The sequence below is a fragment of the Papaver somniferum genome, chromosome 3, assembly GCF_003573695.1.
Source record: "Papaver somniferum cultivar HN1 chromosome 3, ASM357369v1, whole genome shotgun sequence".
Lineage (NCBI taxonomy): Eukaryota > Viridiplantae > Streptophyta > Magnoliopsida > Ranunculales > Papaveraceae > Papaver > Papaver somniferum.
This window is the reverse complement of record NC_039360.1, coordinates 175,017,403-175,041,378: the sequence shown is the minus strand read 5'-3', so window position 1 is coordinate 175,041,378 and position 23,976 is coordinate 175,017,403. Positions and strand designations below refer to the sequence as shown.

Here is a 23,976-nt window from a genome sequence, read left to right as displayed (position 1 = left end):
ACCCTAGTTTAATCTAGTAGAGTTTGTAACTTCTATTGTATATGTATTTTAGTTTTAGTAACCTTATAATAGCATTATTATCACTATTAGAACTTCTCTTTCAAGAGCTGGGATGGGATTCTACTTCAAGACACAAACAAATCTAAAGACTCGATTTGAAGTGAAGGATCAAGCTGAAAATCGAAGGAGTAGACAGATATCAGTCGGACATTTCACCGCAACAACAAGATTCGAAGGCATGACTATCAACTTCAATCAAGTGCATCGGACACCTCAACCACCATCTAAGTTACCATGGGCACTGTCGTGTCCTTCAAAAATACAACTTTTCTTGTGGAAAGCATTGACCGAAGGCCTTCTGACCTTCGACTCTGATATTCCCCACCGATGCAACTCCGATCAGAAGATTGTTTTTCATCTCCAAGATCTTGTAACCGATGAATCTAGGGGTATTATATCCCTTCGTGTAATAGTCTTTTAGTGTTTTAATAAATAACATGCTTCAAAAAAAATGATGGCGAAACTAGATATTGTGGATTCACAAACGATGAGACGAAGATGTTTGTGACTACTTTTCTATCTTGCCTATCGGAGAAATTAATCTCAAGCCAATCTTACGACTGTACTCAAATACGATAGAAACAGCAAGATCAGATCACGCAACTACAGAAAAATAGTTGGGTCTGGCTTCACAATCCCAATGAAGTCTTCAAGTCGTTAACCTACAGGGTTTCGATAGAAACCTAAGGTTAAAGAAGAATCGACTCTATCTTATACAACTAGTATCACATAGGAGGTGCGGGGATTAGGTTTCCCAGTTGCTAGAGTTTTCCTTTATATAGTCTTCAAATCAGGGTTTGCAATCAATGCTACCTTGGTAACAAAGCATTCAATATTCACCGTTAGATGAAACCCTGATTAGATTCAAGCTAATATTTTTCAACTGTTAGATCGAATCTTAGATTGTTATACACACATGAAATGTACCATAGGTTAGCCATATGAGCACTTTCATATCAACCTTATTCTTCTTTACCACAACTAGTTCAAATGACTCAAATGAACTAGTTAGAGAGTTGCTCAATTGCTTAGATCTCATAGAAGTACACAATACACAATCGATATAAAATCAGTTTTGATTCACTCGAATCGATTCATGAATATTATAGCCACGGTTTGCAAAGATTGCATTCCTTAAAATATAAATGTCTTAGTTCACGAATTAAACTGTTTTTATAAAATAACCTACTTAAGTACGCATACTGGTACGCAGACTTAAGTACCCGGAATAAGTTTGTTTTCAGTTCACAAACTCCAACAGAAATTCACGGGATGTGAACTTCCAACAGTACGCGTACTGGCACGCGGACTTAAGTTCTGGTTATCCTGAGCAGCAAAGTACGCATACTTTGGTTCAAGCATATTGAACTTACACACATATTAGTTGTCTCAAAATGTTTATATCCAACCATGGTTATGTATTATAAACTCTCATTTTAATCATTGAAACATTCTTAGAGAACGTTATATAGTTGTCGTTCACAAACTATTTTTCGTCAAAGTGATTTTCAGGTGATTGAAACTAATATGAATTTCGTCACTAGTAAAGATGAACTTGGCCAAAGCGAAAGCTTACCAATACATATTTCGAGAAATAGATAAGCGAGATAAACTCAGCTCGAAATAGTACACGTGTATAATCATAGTCTATATAGCAATACGAATTTTGTCTCAAGATAGGAGATAAAGTAGACTTTTGAGTGATAGATAATTTCAATTCTCCACATACCTTTTTTTCAATAAAGTTCCACCAGTTCCTTGAGTAGTTCTTTGTCTTTGCATGATGAACACCGTGGAGTGTAGAGCTCAACTACACTTTGTATACTAGTCCGAGACTTAGCTATTAGTAGACTAGAAATCAAGACTTATAGTTTTGGAAACTAAACTTGACAAACAAGCTTAAGATAACAACGCTTGCGAGTTCGACCGAGCAGTGGTCTATCAATCTCCCCCTTTATCAATTTTAGTGACAAAACTATTAATACATATGGAATACAAAATAAATAAACTTTGGTTCTTCAATATTACTCGAAATCTTCGTTAATTCCAAGTACTCCAATGATTCCAAATGTAGTAAGTTCAACATCATCGTTGTTGAAAATCCGTAGCCATAACAATGAGGAAACAAAAGCTCTTAATCATTGTTATACAATGTCATAGTACTATCACACACCATCAAAGTTCAATTGTATCACAACTTCTGTTAGAGCATTGCTCGGTCGAACTCGCATGTGTTGCTATCTCAAACATGTTTGTCAATGTTAGTGATCAAAACTATAAGTCTTGATTTCTAGTCTACTATAGCGAAGGTCTCGGACTAGGATAGATGTTGTAGTTTTGAAAGTGGTAGTAAAAGTTCGTTGCTCGGACTTGTAAAGATACTGGATTTTTAGATTTAAAAATATATATACAAAAATATTAACAATGGGTGCGAGAGGTAACCAAGACACTAGATTCCACTATTACGCAAAATTGATTGATAAATATTTCAAAACTCTATTCTATTCTTAAGTCCTCTTTTATCTTTAATTCACTATCAATCATACAAATTCTCAAATTTTATTTGTAAACTTTAAGCATAGATCATCAAGAGATTTAACCAAGTATAACCTATCAAACTGAATAACAAATAATTAAGACAATCATTCAAATAATTTAAAACTCTGCAAAAGCAGCGATTAGGTGAATTATATAATTAAATGAAATAGTTACCCATTTATGTTGCGTGAATAGCTTCCTCCATTGCCTTGGTTACGAGGGAATTAGTCGCTCATCATATTGGAAAACCTCTCAAAGAATTTCATTGATGCTCAAAAGTGTTTTACAATGAAGAGAAAGATAAGTAAATAGTATAAAACAGGATTCTGCGACCCACAGAAGGCGTCCAGAATCAACGACACAGATATAGTGCTGTTGGTACTACGACTCAGTCGCGGAAAGGAGTGGAAAAGTGTCGCAATAAAGCGATAGTTTTTAACGACTTTCCTGCTTCGTCCAATGTTCTTCGTGTTCTTCAGTTCCAGCAGCAGCAGGAACTTCTTCACAGCGTCTGGTTCTTTGATTTTTACGTCTCTAACTCTATCCCAACTCTCGACAGCCGCTTCCCAATGACCGATACTTGTATTTATAGTGTTTTGGAGCAAGAAATCCGACCATTGATTGCGTATATTTTCTCTTTAATTCGATTATTCTTTGCTGCCCAAAAATGAGAATACTTACCATTTATAGAATTTCCACACGTTAACTCGCTCCCAAAACGCTCCAAATTAGTTTCTTCATGCCTCAGAAGCTTTCCCGCACCTCCACATCACTCCATGCACAGCAGAAACACACTTGAGCTCGCTTATAGTGCGTGTTGCTCTGTTTTGGTTTGGTGAATCGAACCAGGAATTTTAGCCAAAATTGACCGATTCCGTCACCCATACTGTGTTCCTCAACCTATATCACATCTCTATACCAAAATTCAGCCATTAAATCGACCTAACACTACTTCATTTCTTCGACCGAAAATTCTCCTGTGCTGTGAACATTTTCCCCGCCAAAATCGATATTCAAATGAAGAAGAGGGGTGTCCCCCTATCCTGTCTTGGTGTCCCCTTAGTAATTTGGGCTGAAATAGTAATTCTTGGGTTGAAATAGTAATTTTTCTGGTTTCCTCCGGGACATTTCTGGGATGCCTTTAGTACTTTTCTCCGGGGTGTAAATCATCACTTTTTGAGCAACTCTTTCCATACAAGGGTATTTTCTCCAAAAACACCTAAACAAACATAAAAACACCATAATGAGAACAAATGGGTACTAATAAAATACATAAAAGAGATCAAAATAGACACATAAATGCGTCTATCAATAGAAAGTGTAATTGAGCTCAAGAACTCCATGGCAATCATCATACAAGACGAAGGACTACTCAAGGAACCGACTTTAATTAACCGCAAGTATACGGTGCACTATATGTGAATAGTGGAAAATAGGGATCGTTCCCACGAGGAGTGACAAACATTATTTCCAATCAACACTGGTTACTTTCAAGTCAAGAATATTTCAAAATGGAGATTTCAGAATTCTTATAAGCTAACAAATTTAACCAAAGCAAAATAATTAAGATTGTAATCAAAGATGTAGAAGCATTAGGGCTACGGAATCCCTTGTAAGCTATGTTTACTTATGTTCTACCACAAGGCATAAAATTTACTCGTGCGAAGTGGCAAACCTAGCTACTAACACATGAAAGATATTTTGTTAAGGATTATAGACAAGAGTTATCATAAAAGATAGTTTGTTCTCAACCTAGAAGGTAGATATCCTAAGTACTAAGCATACATGGCATACATGGTCTTGGAATAATCATAAAAACAATTGATATCTAGGTTACAGATGAAATGATGTTCTAGAATTCAACTATGCAACATACATGGCATAAGACATGAAAAACTATTAAAACAATCAACCTCTTTTGAGAAACACAAACATGAAATTAAGGTCTTATCTTTGAAACCATTGTTTAGAAACACAAGCACTTTAACCTACAAGTTCATCCTTCACCCTAAAAAGTAGTTTATCTAGATATAGCCTTCTTAAAAGTCATAGAAAATGATTAAGGACTGAATTAAGCTATGCAAATCAAAAAGAAAAGACAAATGCAAAACCTAGTTTCTTCCATGTATTTGAATGAAACAGGTCATTACCAATTAATATTAACGAAGAAATCAAATAATATCTCGTCCAAATCTTCTTCAGAAAATTACGCAGTTGAAAAGTATATTTTCCCGCCAAAATGAAATACAAACAAATAAGAAGGTTTCCCCTATCCAGAGTAGGGGTGCTGATAGAAGTTGGCGCCCTGGGATGTGTATAATAAAGAAGGTAGCCCTTATCGAAAGAGGTGTCCTTTAGTAATTGAGTACCCGTTAACCAAGAGTGAGGGTCCGAATAACACGTGTCCTCTGGGTGCCGAAATCAACTTTTAGAGCCGAATTTTCCAACAAAGTTTATTTCCCAAAAATACCTACAAACACATAAAACACCATAATAAGTACGAAATCGAGTAGCAACAATACAAAAAATTGAGGACAACATAGACACAAAAATGTGTCTATCATATATAGACTTAGATTATACACATTTGCTATTTTGAGCCGAGTTTATCTCGCCTATCTATTTCTCGAAATATGTGTTGGTAAGCTTTCGCTTTAACCAAGTTCATCTTTACCTAGTGACGAAAGTCATGACAAGTTTCAATCACTTTGAAAATTGCTTACTTTGACGAAAAATAGTTTGTGAATAACAACTATAGAATATCAACGTCCTCTAAGAATATTTCAATGATTGAAATGAGAGCTTAGATTATATAACCATTGGAGGATATAATCATTGTTGTGGAAACACATATATGTATAAGTATTTATACCTTGAACCGAAGTTTGCGAACTTTGTTGATCAAGAGAACCGGCATGGTGGCGTGAGCCAAGTCCGCGAACTGGCGGAAGTTCTCGTCCCGAGAATTTCTGTTGGAGTTTGTGAACTCCGTCCGGGAACTTAAGTCCGCGAACCCAGTACGCGAACTTGAGTAGGTTATATCTAAAAAAGATGTTTGTGAACTTATTATTATATAACCTAAGGAATGCAAATTGCAAACCATGGATATATAGTTCATGAACCAATTCGAGTGAATCAAATTGTTTTTGCTTCGATTGTGTCTTGTGTAGTTACACAAGATTTCCATGCAAATGAACAACTCTCTAACTAGTTCATTTGAGTCACTTGAACTAGTTATGGTGAAGAAGAATATGGTTGATATGAAAGTGATCGTATGGTTAACCATTTGGTTGACTATTGTTGAACCAACAAATGTACAAGTTTGGGTACGGTTACACAAGCCTAGAAACGTGCATTTCATTTGTGTGTAACAAGATAGTTTTCGATCTAACGGTTGAAACATATTAGCTTGAATCTAATCAGGTTTTCATCTAACGGTGAATATTGAATGCTTTGTTACCAAGCTAACATTGATTACAAACCTTGATTTGAAAGACTATATAAGGGAGAACTCTAGCAACTGGGATACCTAATCCCCACACCTTATGTGTGATACTAGTTTTTCTAAGCTAGAGTTGATTCTCCTTTAACTTTTGGTTTCTTCTTCTAAACCAGGTTAACGACTTAAAGACTTCATTGGGATTGTGAAGCCAGACCGATACTACCTTCTCGTAGTTGTGTGATCTGATCTTTCTGTTTCTATCATACGAGTATAATTGTAATAATTGGCTTGAGATTGATATCTCCGATAGGCAAGATATAAAAGTAATCACAAACACTTCGTCTCATCGTTTGTGATTCTACAATATCTTTTTTTCGCTGCATCGATTAAGATTATTGTGAGGTGATTGATAATACTAGGCTGTTCTTCGGGAATATAAGTCCGGTTTATCAATTGGTTCCTGTTCACCTTGATTTATCAAAAGACGGAACAAATACTCGTAGGTATATTCGTGGAAGACGGATTTATCTATTACCGCAGACTTTTCTGTGTGATACGGATTTGTTTATTAAAGTGTTCGACTTTGGCTCGTAGCAACTCTTAGTTGTGGGTGAGATCAGCTAAGGGAATCAAGTACGTAGTATCCTGCTGGGATCAGAGACGTAGGAGAATAACTGTACCTTGGATCAGTGTGATATTGATTGGGGTTCAACTACAGTCCAGACCGAAGTTAATTTGGAGTAGGCTAGTGTCTGTAGCGGCTTAATACAGTGTGTGTTCAATCTGGACTTGGTCTCGGGGTTTTTCTGCAATTGCGGTTCCTCGTTAACAAAATTCTGGTGTCTGTGTTATTTCTTTTCCGTATTATATTTTGTTATATAATTGAAATATCACAGGTTGTGCGTTATTCAATCAATTAGAATATCCGACCTTTTGGTTGTTGATTTAAATTGATTAACACTTGGATATTGGTCTTTTGTACCATCCAAGTTATCTCTCTAGTATTTGATAAAGACTCGTAGATTTTTATTTGCTTGAGTATATATCAAATCGAGAAATTGAGATATAAACTTTTTGATATACTTTTTATCTAGATTGAGTCTGACTGTCTAGTTGATTCTCTAGAAAGTATATTGGAGTTTGTACATACAGATTGCTAAGAGAAATATTGGGTGTGGTTGTTGTACCCCCGCTTTTTCAATTGGTATCAGAGCAGGCAAACACGTTTAAAAGACCTTACAAGTCTGTGTTTGTGGCAATCTGAGTCTGAGGACAGAATCCCTGACATATACGCATACCAAGATGTCTTCTAAAGCTTTTAACTATGCCAAATGTCTTGGGAATACCTCAAAGTATTACTCCTTAGCTGATTCTTCCGAATCCCAAGGTAAGAAGATTTGTTCATCTCGTGATGACATATCTCTCGTTGATAAGACATTGGGCACTATGGCAAAAGCTGAAATGAAGCTCACCAGAATATCAAAAAACTCTGCTGAGATTATTGATTTTCAGGATCATGATCAGTTTATTGATGAATTTGAAAAGTCTCTTGATCGATAAGATGAACTCTATAGTATCATTGAGTCCTTCTCTAAGAATATTGATAAACTTCTCCAAGAAACTACTCTACAGCGTGAAAAGATTAGTGTACTTTAGGATATTGTTAAGTAAGACTCAATTAGAGAGAAACGTTCGATCGAGACGCATTCATCAGAGCTTTATAGGCTTCGTGTCGAAAAAGAGAAACTAGAAGCATCCCTTACTCTAGCCGATGAACAGTGCACATCCTTGGAAAAGGAAAACTATGTCTTAAGGAGAAATTCTTCTGTACAAACTAATTCTCATGGATTTCAGTACATGAAGGATCTTCTAGAAGAAGGTTGTGTCAAGAAAGGTTTACATAACTTGCAATCTTTTCATATGGCTATGAAGTTAAAACAGGTGTCGTTTATTGCTTCTCCTCCACGAACCTGTACATTAGGTGGGAAAAAGAATCATTATGTTATCCATTGTTTTTCCAGGAGGAAACAAATTTCTAAACTTCATAATTTGCTTCTTTCCACTGTCAATGGAACAAATAGTCAGTTGACTACTAAAGAGAATCGCATCCCCATAGAAAACCAGAAGCCTTATAAATATGATCTCTTTCCTAGAAATCATCACAGGTTTCAAATGCATTCTAGTGGTATAAATTCTTGTGCTGCCGATAAAAGCATTCCCTGTGTTTATAAGACTGTTTATGGTAAATCTAAGTCTAGAAAATGGATTCCTGTCTATTCTGACCCTCTTAAACCAGTTGCAAGAGGTCCTAGATTTAGTCCTCAGAGAAAGCCTTCTGACGGATATGATAAACACACAGTGTCTTACTCTTCTGGGATGAAAGACAACCGAAGAAAGGCGAAGAAAACGATGATCAAACTGTCGGATGATATATACAACTCCTTTCTCGATGATCACAGTGGGATTAATTTCCACTCTACCACCTGACTCCAGGTATTCTTTTCCTTGTTTCTAACTTGAGAGGTGCAAGGAAATTTATTGAGAAACACTCAAGTATGTTGTATATTATTTCAGTTTGAGTTTTTTTTTTTTTTGTGCTGGCGGTCCATAAACGTCCGCGTCCTCCTCTTGAGAGTTCTTAGGGTTTCCAAAAACAAGAGTTTCCTTCTCCCGTTTACATACACATATATATTACTTTATATTGTGTCTCTCCGTCCCTAACAAAAATTATATGGAGAACTCTACAAAATCTCAAGATATTGTGCATCTTGATATGGAGGAAGACGCTCAAGGACGTGAGTCAATTCAAGAGCTGGTTCTAAAGAAGATGATTGAAAGAAAGGATCACAACTCTTGGACTGACGATTCTGTCAAGGATTTGATTCGTGTTCAGAACGATTCAAAGGTCGAGTTTGCAAATCTTCAACTGCAAATAAACCAACTCTTGGATGGTCAGGGCAGAATCCTTGCTAATCAGAATATTCTGATACGGAATTCAAAGAAGCTCATCATGGACTGTGCCAAGGCAAGACAGCTTGCTCGGGTTGTTGATCGCAAAGTTAGTGTTCTAACTCATGAACATGATGTGTCTACAGTCAAGAGAACAAAGGAAATCAGTGATACCTTCTTTAATGGATTCATTGAAAGATATGAGGTTCTCAACGAACTTTGATTTTCTCCATCACTATTTGCAAAATGACATATAATAGACGTAATCCTTGTAAAAAAAAGTTTTATCCTTTCTTCCATCAAATAATGACATAAAGGCTTTAACTTTGTAAGTCAAAAGTTCATTCAATCTTTTATCAATACTTGCATATCGACATATGAAGGACTTAACTTTTGACCACGTATGGGACAATCATAGTTCACGGATGCAAGCACACATATCCCATAACAAATTGCAATATATAAAACCATAAAGATTAATACTGCAAAAATCATCTTCCAAACAAACTTTAGAATTTAAGCAAATAAATCTAAAAACATTGAAGATGAAAATCGTTGGACATAGCTATGTGTAATCACAATAATGGCTATTCCAAACTCTAGTTATTCTTCCTAAAAATCACAAGAATGAAATTCTCATAAGAAGATTCCCTAGACAAATATAAGAATCAAGTTTCTTTGATAACGTCATACCTTTTAAAAGGTCCATCATAAAAGGTATCACTGATATCCTTGATTCTTTTGACCTAGAGACCCCATGTTCGTGAGTGAGAACATTAACTTTTTGATCAACGATGCTGGAAAGATGCCTAGATTTGACACAGTCCTCTAGATGGGGCAAAACGATTTGCTGGTTTTTCACATGATTGAGGAGACGACCGTACGGAGAAGACTCCTTGAACCGAGCGAAATGTTCAACCTCATACAGATGAACTGCAAGAAGGGAGTGCTTTGAATTCGAGAGATCAATCTGTAGTACTCCGGCCTAAACCAAGACATGGCCGTTCCATAGTAAATTCGGTCACAAGAGAGGATGGGTTGATCTGTAGGAGGGAAGCTGAGAAATGTGTAGAATCAATGGTAATCAAAGATTGTGGGTGTGTTATGTATTCTGAATAAGATAAGTTCTGAATGATTGAAGTTGCTCAGTTGAGAGTAATTGCTCAATTTGATGAGGTTTTGATCTCGTGTTGTCTGTGAGACGTGAGATTCTTGTATATTCAATCATGATTTCAGAGACTTATTTATATTGCTGGAATTGTAGACATCGTGATCCCATGAAGTGTGACAGTTGATGGAATCAAAGAGTGGGGAAATGGAAATCGTGTTTGAAACCAGTTGCTCATCGTGCGGATACTTGGTCGATTTTCCATCCACTACTTTGTTAACTCCTTCAACTTATTGCACGACTTTCTCACATTCCATCGTGTGTATGAACACACGTGCCGTAGACCGCCAGACCAAAACCCTAATCAATATCCCCCATGTGACACGATTGACGTCTCGTGGTTAATTAGTCAGTTGTTGACTTCATGACTTTATGGGACGATGAGTCCATGTATTTACTAAGTTGAACATGATTTTGCAAAATGTTCTGAAACTCATGAATTGAAAGTGTCTGTTGAGACAGAGGTATAATTCTCACGTTGATAGTTGAGGCGAGCAAGTATTGCTCATTCGATGAATTGTTGAATATTGATAGTTGAACCAATATTCCTTGATTTGAGCAAATATTGCTTATCTGAGCAAGTGTTGCTCGTCTGATGAATTATTAGTATCCTGACCAAAATAAAACATTAATTAGAATATTGGTAGTTGAACCGAGCATAATTAATAAGAATACTGATCATGAGATCGTCGTAAAGTTATTAGTGTTCAAATCTGGAATTATGATCCTTGGACTCAGAAACCCTAATTTGATCAATTGATGACCAATTGATGGTTTATTTCAAAATCAATCCATGGAATGAAGGAGGGATCGGATACATGGGATCATGGATCGACCATGTAGCACCTATATGCTCATGTGAGCAAATACCAAGGTCTCTTGAGGAGTTGGTGACTTGTTGATGAAAGAATGATCAAATGCTGGTTCAATCATTTCTTATATAATGCTCGTCTGAGCCTTAGGTGATAAAACCTAATTAATTATTAAGAGGTGAAGGACCGAACAAGGGGTCATGAAACCATCCCTGGATGGTCGTGGGATCGAATGACGATCACTCCATGAAATTCCAAAATTATTTGGAAGAGTTTTGGACCTAATACGTGTCATTGCGCAAATTAGGTCTAATCGTGAAAATACGTGGGACCGGCTTCTTACAAGCCAAAGAGCCAACCTTGGTCGGTCAAGGTAACATGCTCATGTCGCCAGGGTGTCCGTGTCTCAGTCCTGAGAATTTTGATATTTTCTGGCGTGCGTTTGAACAACCATTTGAGAAAATATGACAAAATCAGGGTTTTGCTGAAACTGAAGAAACTTCATGAGATGAAGGAAAATAATCATAAAATGAAGGAATAATGAGGTGTGGGACCGCTGAAGCCAAGGCATGGCCGGCCGTCCGGCTAGTGACCACGGTCCCATGGTGCCTTTTCCTAATTTTATATTATTCCCTTGTTAAATTAAGGAGTTTCCTTAAAGTGAAAGAGTTTCCATGGGATCAAGGAAGCAAATAATATTAAAAAATAATAAAATAAGGGTGTGTGGGACCGGCTGAGGCATGGCCAGCCGGCTGGGGCCCGGTCCCGTGCGTTTTCCCTAATTTTATGTATTTTTATGTATTTTTTTCCATGATTGGAAGGAATTTTCATAATTTGAGAGAAATACCATGAAATCAAGGAATTTCATGGGATCAAGGAAACTTTAAAATAATAATAATAAAAAAAATGGAGTGTCGGACTGGCTAGGGCATGGTCGGCCGGCTTGGGCCCGGTCCCACGGGTTTCCCTAATTTTATATTATATTTTTCACGAATTTATGAAAATACCATGAGATTAAGGAGTTTTCATGAGATTAGGAAAATAATAATAAAATAATGAGGAACCATGAAGTGTGGGACCGGCCGGGATCAAGGCATGGCCGGTTGGCCAATAATCACGGCCCCACAATGTTTTCCCAATTTTATATTATTTCCTTGGTGCGAAGAAAACACCATGAAACTGAGGAGTTTCCTCAAAACGAAGGATATTTGTTCAAATGAAAGGATTTTCATAAGATCAAAAAAAATAACAAAAAATATGATAAAATATAAATCTGGCGTGGGATTGGCCACGGCACGGCCGGCCAGCCGGTGAGCCCAATTCCCTGACGCCTTGGTCAATATTTTAATTATTTATTATTATCTTTCCTATTTTGCATAGGTTCATCGTTTCGTCGTATTTTGAAATACTCGTTCGTGCGGTGATTGTTAGTGCATCATCGTTGAGTGCACTCGCACCTTTTGAGCCGTGGCTTACTCGGAGGTAGCTCAGGCGCCCGTGCGTTAAATATTTATTACTAACCCATGGAATTCTGCTGGGAAGAACCATAGATTGAAGTAACGAAATATTGCGAAAATATTTGAATATTTCGGAAATTCAGTGGATGAATCCAAGAATTTAAGAATAATTAACTGATGGCTCTATACTAGCAGAGCAAGCTGTCTAGGAGCATTAATTATTCTGACATGAGCTTGCTGAAGCTTCATATCCTTTATATAGTTAGGGAAAACTTGTTGCTTATATCCTGAAGACGTTATTGCTCTATACTAGCAGAGCAAGCTGTATAGGAGCCATCAATCTCGTGATTCTATATAGAAATAATTACTGAAGTGTGCAGTATTCATGAGATATGTCGTTGTCCAGCCGAGAGACTACATATCCGCATGTATTCTGAGAGAAAGTATTCTTAGTCAGAGATTCGATGAGAGACTCGTGTCTCCATACTCGCGTCTGATTGCTGGATCATAAGTTCGTTTAATTATGGGTTTACGATTTTAGCCTTTGTCGAAAATCCACCATCTACAAGTCCATGATGAGATTCTTTTGATTCCCGATCAAGATGTTTTGATTATCAAGGATTTTGGCATGACCATCAATGAGCTGATTTATTTGCAATTGAAGATTTGAAAACTCGACCTTGGAGTCATTCTGAAAAAGAATTAAATCCTTGACATATTCTGAAATTGCGGGGGCCTAACAACCACACCCGAAAATTCGTTTGGAAATCTAAGAGGACTTACTCCAATATACTTTCTAGAGAATCACTAGACAGTCAGACTCAATCTATAGTAAAGTATATCAAAGGGTTTAATATCTCTGACTCTTAACTGAATCTGCAATCAGCAAATAGAAATCTGCGATCCCGATTGAATAAGAGGAGTAACTTGAACGGTACCAAAGACCAATGTTCAGATGTCAATCAATGTAAATAAAACAACCCAAGGTTGGATATTTTAATTGATTGATCTTAACGCACAACCTGTGATATTTCAGTTATATAACAAAATGTAATACGGAAAAGAAATAACACAGACACCAGAATTTTATTAACGAGGAAACCGCAAATGCAGAAAAACCCCGGGACCTAGTCCAGATTGAACACCACACTGTATTAAGCCGTTACAGACACTAGCCTACTACCAATTAACTTCGGACTGGACTGTAGTTGAACCCTAATCAATCTCACACTGATTCAAGGTACAGTTACGCTCCTTACGTCTTTGATCCTAGCATGATACTATGCACTTGATTCCCTTAGTTGATCTCACCCACAACCAAGAGTTGCTATGACCCAAAGTCGAAGACTTGATAGACAAATTTGTCTCACACAGAAAAGTCTATAGGATTGAATAAATGTGTCTCCCACAGAAATACCCAAGAGTTTTTGTTCCGTCTTTTGATAAATCAAGGTGAACAGGAACCAATTGATAACCCGGACTTATATTCCCGAAGAACAACCTAGAATTTTCAATCACCTTATAATAAACTTAATCGACTAGCGAAAGAAGTTATTGTGGAATCACAAATGATGAGACGAAGTGTTTGTGATTACTTTTATGTCTTGCCTATCGGAGATATAAAATTTCAAGCCAATTATTTCAATTGTACTCAACACGATAGAAACAACAAGATCAGATCACGCAACTACAAAGATAATAGTTTGGTCTGGATTCACAATCCCAATGAAGTCTTCAAGTCATTAACTTACAGGGTCTCGAGAAGAAACCTAAGGTTAAAGGAGAATCGACTCTAGTTATGCAACTAGTAACACACATGAGGTTTGGGGATTAGGTTTCCCAGTTGCTAGAGTTCTCCTTTATATAGTTTTCAAATCAGGGTTTGCAATCCAAGTTACCTTGGTAACAAAGCATTCAATATTTACTATTAGATGAAAAACCTGATTCAACCAAGCTAATATCTTTCAACCATTAGATCGAACTTAACTTGTTACACACAAACGAAATGTACGCTCATTTAAGTTTATGTAACCGTAACTAAACGTGTACACCATGTTGGTTCACAAATAGTTAACCAAGGTTAGCCATATGATTACTCTCATATCAACCTTATTCATCTCAATCATAACTAGTTCAAATGTCTCAAATGAAACTAGTTAAAGAGTTGTTCAATTGTTATAGAAAACACAATTGGAACCAAATCGGTTTGATTCACTTGAATCAATCATGAACATTATATCCACGGTTTGCAAAGATTGCATTCCTTATGATTTAAATGTTTATGTTCATGAACTGACCGATTTGACAAAGTAACCAGCTTAAGTATGCGTACGGGTATGCGTACTTAAGCAACCGGATTTGAGTTTGTTTAGTTTCCAAACTCAACAGAAATTTTCGGTTCGAAAACTTCCGCCAGTGTGCGTACGGGTACACATAATTAACCTGTCTCCTTCACCAATTTTGTATACACACATATGCATACACTTGGCTCCCGGTTTATGGATTTATACACTAATGTGCGAACACACTATATAGCTTATATCCAAACATGGTTACATTCTCAACTCTTTATTTCAATCATTGAAACATTCTTCTATAATGACAATAGACATTTTCACACACTATTAGCATCAAAAAAAATTTCAAGATATTGAAATAATCATTATCGAAACATTCCAAGCCTACATCAAATGATTATATCACACAAACCATGTAAGATGTTACTCGGCAATTTTCTCATGATATAAGATGAACTTGGTCGAAGCGAAAGCTTACCAACACATACTTCGAGAAATATGTAAGCAAGATATACTCAGCTCGAAATCTCAAATGTGTATAGAGAAAACTATATCTTGACACGACTTATGTCTCAATATAGGAGATAGTAGAAATAGACTTTCCAAGTGATAGATGAGTTCAAATCTCCACATACCTTTTGTCGAAGAAGTTCTACAAGCTCCCTTAGTAGTTCTTCGTCTTCAAATGATGAACTCTGTGATATCTAAGCTCAACTACACTATCTATGTCCTAGTCCATGACATCTATAAATAGGCTAGAAATCAAAACTTATAGTTTTGATCACTAACATTGAAAAACATGCTTGAGATAGCAACGGATGCGAGTTCTACCGAGCAGTGCTCTAACAATCTCCCCATTTATCAATTTTAGTGACAAAACTATCAATACATATGGATTAAAAAATAGATAGAAATTGTAGCTTCTCATCCAAATGCTTGATCTCCTTGGCATCTTCAACGCGACTCGAAATCTTCGTCACTTCAAAGTACTCCATGATCCTAAAGGTTGTAAGTTCGGCATCACAGTTGTTGAAGATCCGTAGCGATAACAATGAGAAAACAAAATGCTCTCAATCATTGTTACACATCATAAAAGTCCAATTGTATCACAACTTTGACAACAATACTATGGTGATATGTATCACTTCCCCTTAGTCAATACTTCATCTCAACATGAAAACTACTCCCACACTACACATTAATTCTCCCCCTTTTTGTCAATATAAATTGGCAAAGGTACGAAAACTAGTGGGATCCTCATGAAATTTTCATAGAGATACTTCATGACCAAAAGAGAATGCCATATCAACTTATTTTAGATGCCATCATAAAGCCGAAGCTAAATGCATTCATCAAGGAGTTTATAAAGATACAAGATAACCCCTAATATTCCACAGCCGCACTCCCCACAAAGATTTGGCAATTAAGCACAAGTTCAAAATGAACTCTCCCCATAAAATGTCATTCCCGAAAGAACAACAAAGACGACCTTACTTTCACAAGAAAAGAAGGATTTCTTTTGGATAACTCAAATCACATGAAAACATGAATTTGCATCCAAAATATTCAATTGAATTAACCACAAGAAAACCCGTGATTAATGCAATCTAAAAAATACAACCAAATTAATCACAAGAAAACCCATGATTAATTTAATTGGAGTACACAACCAAATTAACCACAACGTGATCAATTCAATTGGTCATGCACGACATAAGAGAACTTACGGAGCAACAACTAAATTGACCACAAGAGAATGATCAATTCAATTGTCATGCTCAAACATAAGAAAACTTGTGGAGCAACACAATATATGCACAAAAGTGTGGATCGGAGATCGATCAATACTGCGGAATAAACAAGGATTCATTCTGTTTTCCATCACTATTTGCACAATGACATATAATAGACTTAATCCTTGTAAACAAAAGTTTTATCCTTTCTTCCATAAAAACAATGGAATAAAAGTCTTTAAATTTTGTAATGTCAAAAGTTCATTCTATCTTTTATCAATACATTCATACCGACATAATAGAGATAACTTTTGAACAAGTACGGGACAGTCACAGGTTCACAGACGTAAACAAAATATCCCATAACAATTTGCAATATATAAAATCATAAAGATTAAAATGCAAAAATTATCTTCCAAAAACTTAGAATTTAAATAAATAAATCTAAAAACATTGAATATGAAAATCGTTGGACATAACTATGTGTACTCACAATAATGGCTATTCCAAACCCTAGTTATTCTTCTAAAAACATAAGAAATAAATTCTCAAAAGAAGATTTACTAGACAATCAAAACAAATTAAAACCAATATTAAGAAACAAGAGAAACTACTTATCGTCTTCATCATTGGAGACCACGAAGGTGGAACGAACTTTGTCCATGTCATCCTTAATATCGGGAAACTTGGTAGCAATCACAAGTAATTGTTCTTGTACACAACTTACTTTGGTATTCAAATTACAAACACCCTTGTAAATTTTGCGAAGAAGCTTCAAAGAAGGATCACTCAAGTCATCACTTGTGGCACACTTTGTCTCTTGCAAGCATTCTCATTCATCCAATTGAAGGTACACGGCCGAACAAGCTTGGGAGTTCCAATGGAGTTTCCAATAGGCTCGATGGAAGATGTCATAGCTAAAATTTGATAAATAATAAATCCAAAAATGTCAAGACCTTTGGTTTCCATTACCAAGATATAGACCAATTCCGCAAACTCACGACTCCAACGAGAATTCTCAACCGTGGAGGGACAAAGATTAGATATACCAAGTTTTCCAAAGGATATCAAAGGAAAATCTAGATGATTAGTAAGAAATTTTCCTTCATTCCACACAACACTTTTACCACAAAGGCCTTTTGAGATGGTTTCATATATATGATGGTCTTTCATCACTTGGCCTAGGAAAGCGAAAATTACCCAAAGGAAGTTTGGTAATTTTTGAAATTAATTCTCTATTAACATGAATCCTTTCTCTATTGACCATGGTCTTGAATTCAATGTCTTCAAGATCAACATCATAAATGTTGGCATAGAAGATTATAGTAAGAGTATCAAATCCTTCACTAAGACCATCAAAGATGTTTCCAAGCTTAAACTTTTCAAAACAAATTAAATCCTCCTTATAACCACTAGAAAAATCCAATTTCTTTTCTAGGATAAATCCATTAGATGAAATCCTTTCAAAAACTTTAGCACAAGAATCATTGAAAAATCTAATCCTAAGAGAATCTGATCTATAGGAGGATTCATGCTAGAAGATGACGAACCCAAATTTTTTGAAATCCTTTTTGAAACTTTGAAATTCATCATGATATCAAGAAATTTGAAAAGAAAACTAGAGGAAATCACTTACTTGGAATGAACCTTGAACACCCATTTTTCTTATTTTTCTCCAAAGATGTTTTAATGGAGAAAATACATGAACCCTTGATGTTCATGTACGCAGACTGGTTGGGAGGAAGAAGAAGATATGCGTACTCCTTCTTTATATGCCAACTAGTGGGCTTGGACCCGTTTATGAACCGTGTTAGAGAATAGCTCGGTTGAACCTACCAAGAGTTGGTATGTCAGTTTGATTGTCATATTTTAGTGAATCAAAACTCATGTTAAGAGTCGCTTGATTATGTACTAGAGTCAACTTCATATAGGTTAGCTTGAAAGTATTAGGATTTGAGACTATACAAGTATTGCGAAGACTTTAAGATGTGAAGAAGCAAGGAGTACAGCGACAAAAATCATCCTTCCACTTGAGGTTAGTGATGTTTGACTTGAACTGTTTCATTCCCTAACGTATCTTTCAAGTCGTGCATATTGAAAACAAAACTGCGAAGCATATTTGAACTCTGGATAGACATAGTATTAAGGAATACAATACGAGGTTTATTGCTTTACCATTAAACTTTGTAGATAAGACATCGCCATAATCATTTGAATGCTATTGTGATTATGTATAGGCATGAGGTAAGGATTTCATCCTATGGAACAATGTTTTACATGTGTTCTAAGGGAGTAAGTTCATAAACTTGTTTGTGAATCGAAAAGGAAATCGCTAGGCGTTATTGTTTTTTTTATTCATTGCATATCTTATGAACAACCAATATGTGTGATTGAGTATAACCGTTCACGACTTGTTGTGTTCTTGGTAGAACTATTCACAAAGGCCTGACTTATGTATTGGTATGACTTCTATTAATGAAACCGATCTCAAGTAATCACCTGAGATGGTATGATCGGGTTTGTGATTTTTTGTCTGACCAAATATGGAAAATGGGAACCGATCCTAGTAAGAGGTGCAGTACATCACAAAGGGGAACCGATTCTTGTATGAGGTGCAGCAAGGTTTATAGCAGAAAGGGGAACCGATCCTACGGACATGTGCAACACGTTTTTAGGGAAAGGGGAATCGATCTTATGGGAATGTGTTACACATATAAGTTAGATACCATATATGTGTGGGGAACCGATCCTAGTACCTAGTCAACCGAATTTTGGAAAGCTAGTGTGACTATGCACGGTACTCACATGAAAGGTAGAACCGAAACTTGTTTTGGTAGAACCGTTAAACCCATGATTGTGATTGAATGTTATTTGATCAATCGCATAGTTCTTGAAAGTCAGATGAACCAATTCTAAACTTGTTTGGAAGTGTGGAAAATCGGTTTCAAGGTTGTAAGTGTGAAAGAGAACTTACAAAGTTAAGATGTCGACATACTTTGAACGCGTGCTATGAATGTTTATTTCTTTAATTGTTCAAAGTTATTCCTTAATAGCTAAGGGAAGAGAATCCCAGGATCGAAACATAAATAAGTTAAGAATCTTTTAATTAAGGTATTTAACTTCATTTGTAGGGAAATAAGAATTAGTAATGTGCATTCACTAATTAGAGATTTTCCGAGAGATTTCGATCATTATTTTTGGACAGAGCATTTCCAGGAATTATGGAAACCGAATTTGTGCTTTAATGAATATCTTGAGAATATTTCGGTTTTGGAAATTCCTTGGTGTCCAAACTTCCTTGTCTATAAATACTTGAAGTTTGCCTTTCGTGCAAACTAATCATTCGTAACAACAAACTTCCTCTTTGTTGTGTTGTTACTGGTGTAGCCGCCTATTCGGAGAGGAGAGTAACCTAATTAGGCGAAATCTCTTACGGCCGCTCACTTTAAAGTCTTCTTTGGTATTGAGAAGCTCTAGCGTGTACCGCTGGTGGGAAACTAGATAATTGCGGTTTATCTTTTGTTTTCTTTGATTTGATTGACTAACGGTGGTTGAACTTTGATTGCACCTAGTTTGTTTATGCTTGAGAATCTTCTCTTCTGATATAAGATTCACTCAAACTAGTTCAGAGTTTCGACATAGATCTTTAGACTGTTGTTAGTTCTAAAGACGATCTTGTGATAATCCATTGTTAACAGACTTCGTTATGTGCGTGATTGATCACAAGAGATTCAAGTGATTGTGTGCAGGGTTTTATTGAAGATCTAAGAAGATTTGAAGACGAAGAAGATATTGAAGATTTTTGATTTGTGGGTTCATAATCTTTGGTGTGAACAATACTTGTTTCGGTAAAAGAGGATCCAATTAATAATCGGTTTATCTTTGTGATAGATTGCATTGATTAATTGAGTAGATTGGCATCAACACAATTCTTTGGATTAATAGTGTTGTTGGCTTAATCTTAAACGATTACTTCGGTAATTGAACATAAGATAGATCTAAGAACCTGACGAAGGAGTTTATATTCAGATAAACGGAAGAGCCTTTGTCCGACTCATATCACTTGGTTGAATAGAGTTGATACCAAACAGATTTGTTGTTCCTTTACTGTTTGGAATACGAACCAAAGGAATTGTTCCAAGTACGTGACTAAGGTCGGAGGCGTGGGAATACAGACGGAACTAGGTAAACTATAGATTTAGTTGATTGGTCTCAACTATACGAAGTTAGGTGTAATTTTGTGTAGCGGCTTAATCCTGAGAGTATTCAATTCTTGACAAGGTCCCGGGATTGATCTGCATTTGATGTTTCCTCGTTAATAAAATCTTGTTGTGTCATTTACTTTATATTTCCGCATTATAATTGTTTTATGATAATTAAAATAAACACAAAATTGGTTAAAAAGACCAAAATCAACAATTTCTTGGTGAAAAAGATTTGTACATTTCGATACTGTTTAAATGGACAAAAATTAAAAAGATATTGTTCAAATGGACAAAAATATAAAAATAGCCAGAATGTAACCAGTTTCATCCTACCCATTTTCAAATATTTTTTCTTATTTTTAATTTATATCAGGATGCATCCAGTTTCATCCTTGCTATTTTTTAAATTTAAGCCGCGATGAATCCAGTTTCATACTTGCTATTTTTTTTGTCCATTTCACCCATACTAATTTTTACTCGTCCATTTCAACCATGATTTAAAAAAAATTGGACAAATGACTCATTTCCGTAAAATAAATTACATAAATGTTAATTCCTATTTACTTGATAAGTGAATTCTATTATGTTTGATTAAGCCCGAACCTTTTTATCAAGTAACATACTTCGTTGTTGTGTTGTCTCGATCTCGCATCCATACACGATCACACGAAGTGTGAACCGATTAGTTGTATTGTTTCGACTCAGTCCATAAACAATCACTTTATGGGAAATGACTTATAGGTAAAATAAGTTCATCTCAGAAGTAGCTTTTTTTGCTTCTCCTCGATCTATATGGGTAATAAAATAAGTTTTCTTTCCTCTTCATCTTCCTTCCCTCTCGTCTTCCCGTGTACTTTGACATGAGAATTAAAATCAAAAGAGTTGTGAGAGAAGAACAAGCCATGGAAGAAGAACAAGCTAGAGTTTTTCTTTTCTTTCTCTCATCATCGCTAATTCAAGGTTAGATTGTGGAAAAACTGTACGAGATCTTTGTGTTTCGTTTTTCAATTTTTTTCCTTTCGTAAATTTTCTCTGATTTTTAATCTTATGGATTTTTTATTTTGTTTTAGGGTTGAGTTTCTATCTGGGTCTTGATGTAATAGGAGAAATTGAGTTTTAGTTAACCCGTTGAACTATTGCAGCAACACATGCAATGACTTGACGAAGCCTACAGCTGATAAAAGTTCTTAATTTTTCAGAGATTTTGAAGAAAAAGAAAAAGAAGGTATATCCTTTAATCTTGTTCCTGTAATCATACTTTGTCTTATACCTGTAATCGTACTTCGATTTTAGAATGTATGAAGATCTGTGTTAATTGATTTTATATTTATCACTTGGGGATCTCTAAATTTTGATGTAATGGTTTAAATAGATTACAATCGGGTGATTCATTCTATTCCATGATTCTGGTATTGGAATCTAAAATAAATTAACTAACTCAATTTTTGTGTACATGAATTGTACCATCTTGTTTTGTAATTTTGGGTTGCACAAGATGGAATGTCATGTCTCTTGTATTGATTATATATATGTCACATTAGGATGCATATTTGGGTTTTGTGTAAACTGATTTTGGTGGTGGTGGATGTATAGAAAAACTTAGACATGGGAAGAATATGACAGCGATCACTCCATCAAATGAGATAGTGGACGTGAGTGATAAAGCAGTCAAATGGGGGTTCTTTGGTTCATTGATTCAAGTCTGTTGTAGGGGTAACTGATTTGTCTTGCAATCAATTGAATAAGGGATGATATAGACGATGTAAAAAGGGAACATTTAAATGGGGTGATTTAATGGAACGGTCATATCTGCAGCTAGGTTCCACATGATGTAATTGGCTTAGCTCATGTAACCAGTATTGGCGCGACTTAGAAGGATGGGGTCAGAGATTAGAAATGGTGCTCTAGACCCGTGGATGGAATTGGAAAGAAGGAATTGTCTCTTTGCAAATGCAGTGGAGATTTTTTTTCTCCAGTATCTACAGTTTTGGATGGAATTGTCTTAATTAAATGGTGGTGGTTTTATGGGTGATTCTCATTCTGCAGACGTAAATGAAGATGAAATCAAGAAGAGTGATACTGATGATAAAAGAATATCGATTTGGATCATATTGGTCCGGATTTAATGCCGGGAAATCAAACCCAAGACCTGATTTTGCTGTTATTCAAACAAGTGATGAATGAACGGGTGTTGAGATGGTCTATCTGCTTGCTTAGTCAATTCTGTAGTGGGAGTTATTGGTTGAGTCGGTTGCAGTCGAATTTGGAAGGACATGAAGTAGAAATTGGTGTCGTGGTTAGACTTTAGAAGGGTCTGAATTTGGAAATTAGGCGGTGATTGAATTGGGCCTTCGACAAATGATTTACTAGATCCGAATTGGAGTCTCGCAGTACCTATACTAATGTTTTTGCATTACAATGTTTCAAAAAATGAGAAAAAGAAGTTGGAGAAGCTCCTGCTCAAGGTATGGTTGTTTTGATCTTATTCTGTTAATGTATTGAATCGCAGACTGAGTAGCCATTGTCTGAGTTACATAGTTTTCTAAAGTGTCCTGTTGTTGATTGAAAAATAGTTAATGTTTTGTATACGTTAGTTGTTATATATCAAATGCTGGATTTCTTATCTATTTGTGCTTGTAGGGACGCGAAAATGCAACACCTACCCCATCAGCTCCCGTGTCTGAAGCAAGAACTACAACTTCCAAACCAAGCGCTGCATCTTTCTCGACTTTGAAGACATCAACTTAGCTGACAACAACCTATCTTATGGAGCAGGACTAAAGATAGGTTACACCTAAATTGGATCAGTTAGAAAGCCATGGTTTCCTCATTTTTTGAACTTGGATAAGAAAAAACGGATGTCAGTCTGAAAGTTATGTTTGTTTTGGCTACATAAATTTGCTTTAGAACAAACAAAAAAAAAAACAATTATGTTCTGTTTTCTTAACAATTAATTCTCTAATACCAAATATATTTTAACTTCTACCTTGCTGTGTTGCCAAACTTATTTATTGACTTTTCAACTTATAAGTCAAGGAGTTGCCAAATTAACTTATCCACTTTTTAACTTCTGAGAAGTCCAGAAGCACTTCTTGCTTCTGCTTTTGTATCCAAACAGGTTATTAGCTTGAGGTATATTTGGGTACCCTCGCCTTTTCAATTGGTAACAGAGCAGGCAAACACGAAAAGATCTAACAATCTGTGTTTGGTGTGATCCAACCTATAAGAATTGAATCTAATGTCTGATTCAGTTAACGTTTTGCAAGAGTATGAATACTCAAAAGTTGAAGATGTTACTACTTCGTTGACTCATGA

The 23,976-nt window shown here is 35.9% G+C and overlaps 1 long non-coding RNA gene across 2 annotated transcripts; it reads left to right on the top strand.

Annotated features, from left to right (window-relative positions):
• The first annotated feature begins 21,448 nt into the window (after positions 1-21,448).
• LOC113358086 lies at positions 21,449-23,644 on the top strand. Of its 2 annotated transcripts, XR_003364191.1 has the most exons (4): positions 21,449-21,621; positions 21,732-21,886; positions 22,255-23,126; positions 23,302-23,644. It is a non-coding gene; the product is annotated as an uncharacterized LOC113358086 (long non-coding RNA). The 2 variants fall into 2 exon arrangements; XR_003364190.1 differs by having other exon boundaries at positions 21,732-23,126.
• Positions 23,645-23,976: the final 332 nt, after the last annotated feature.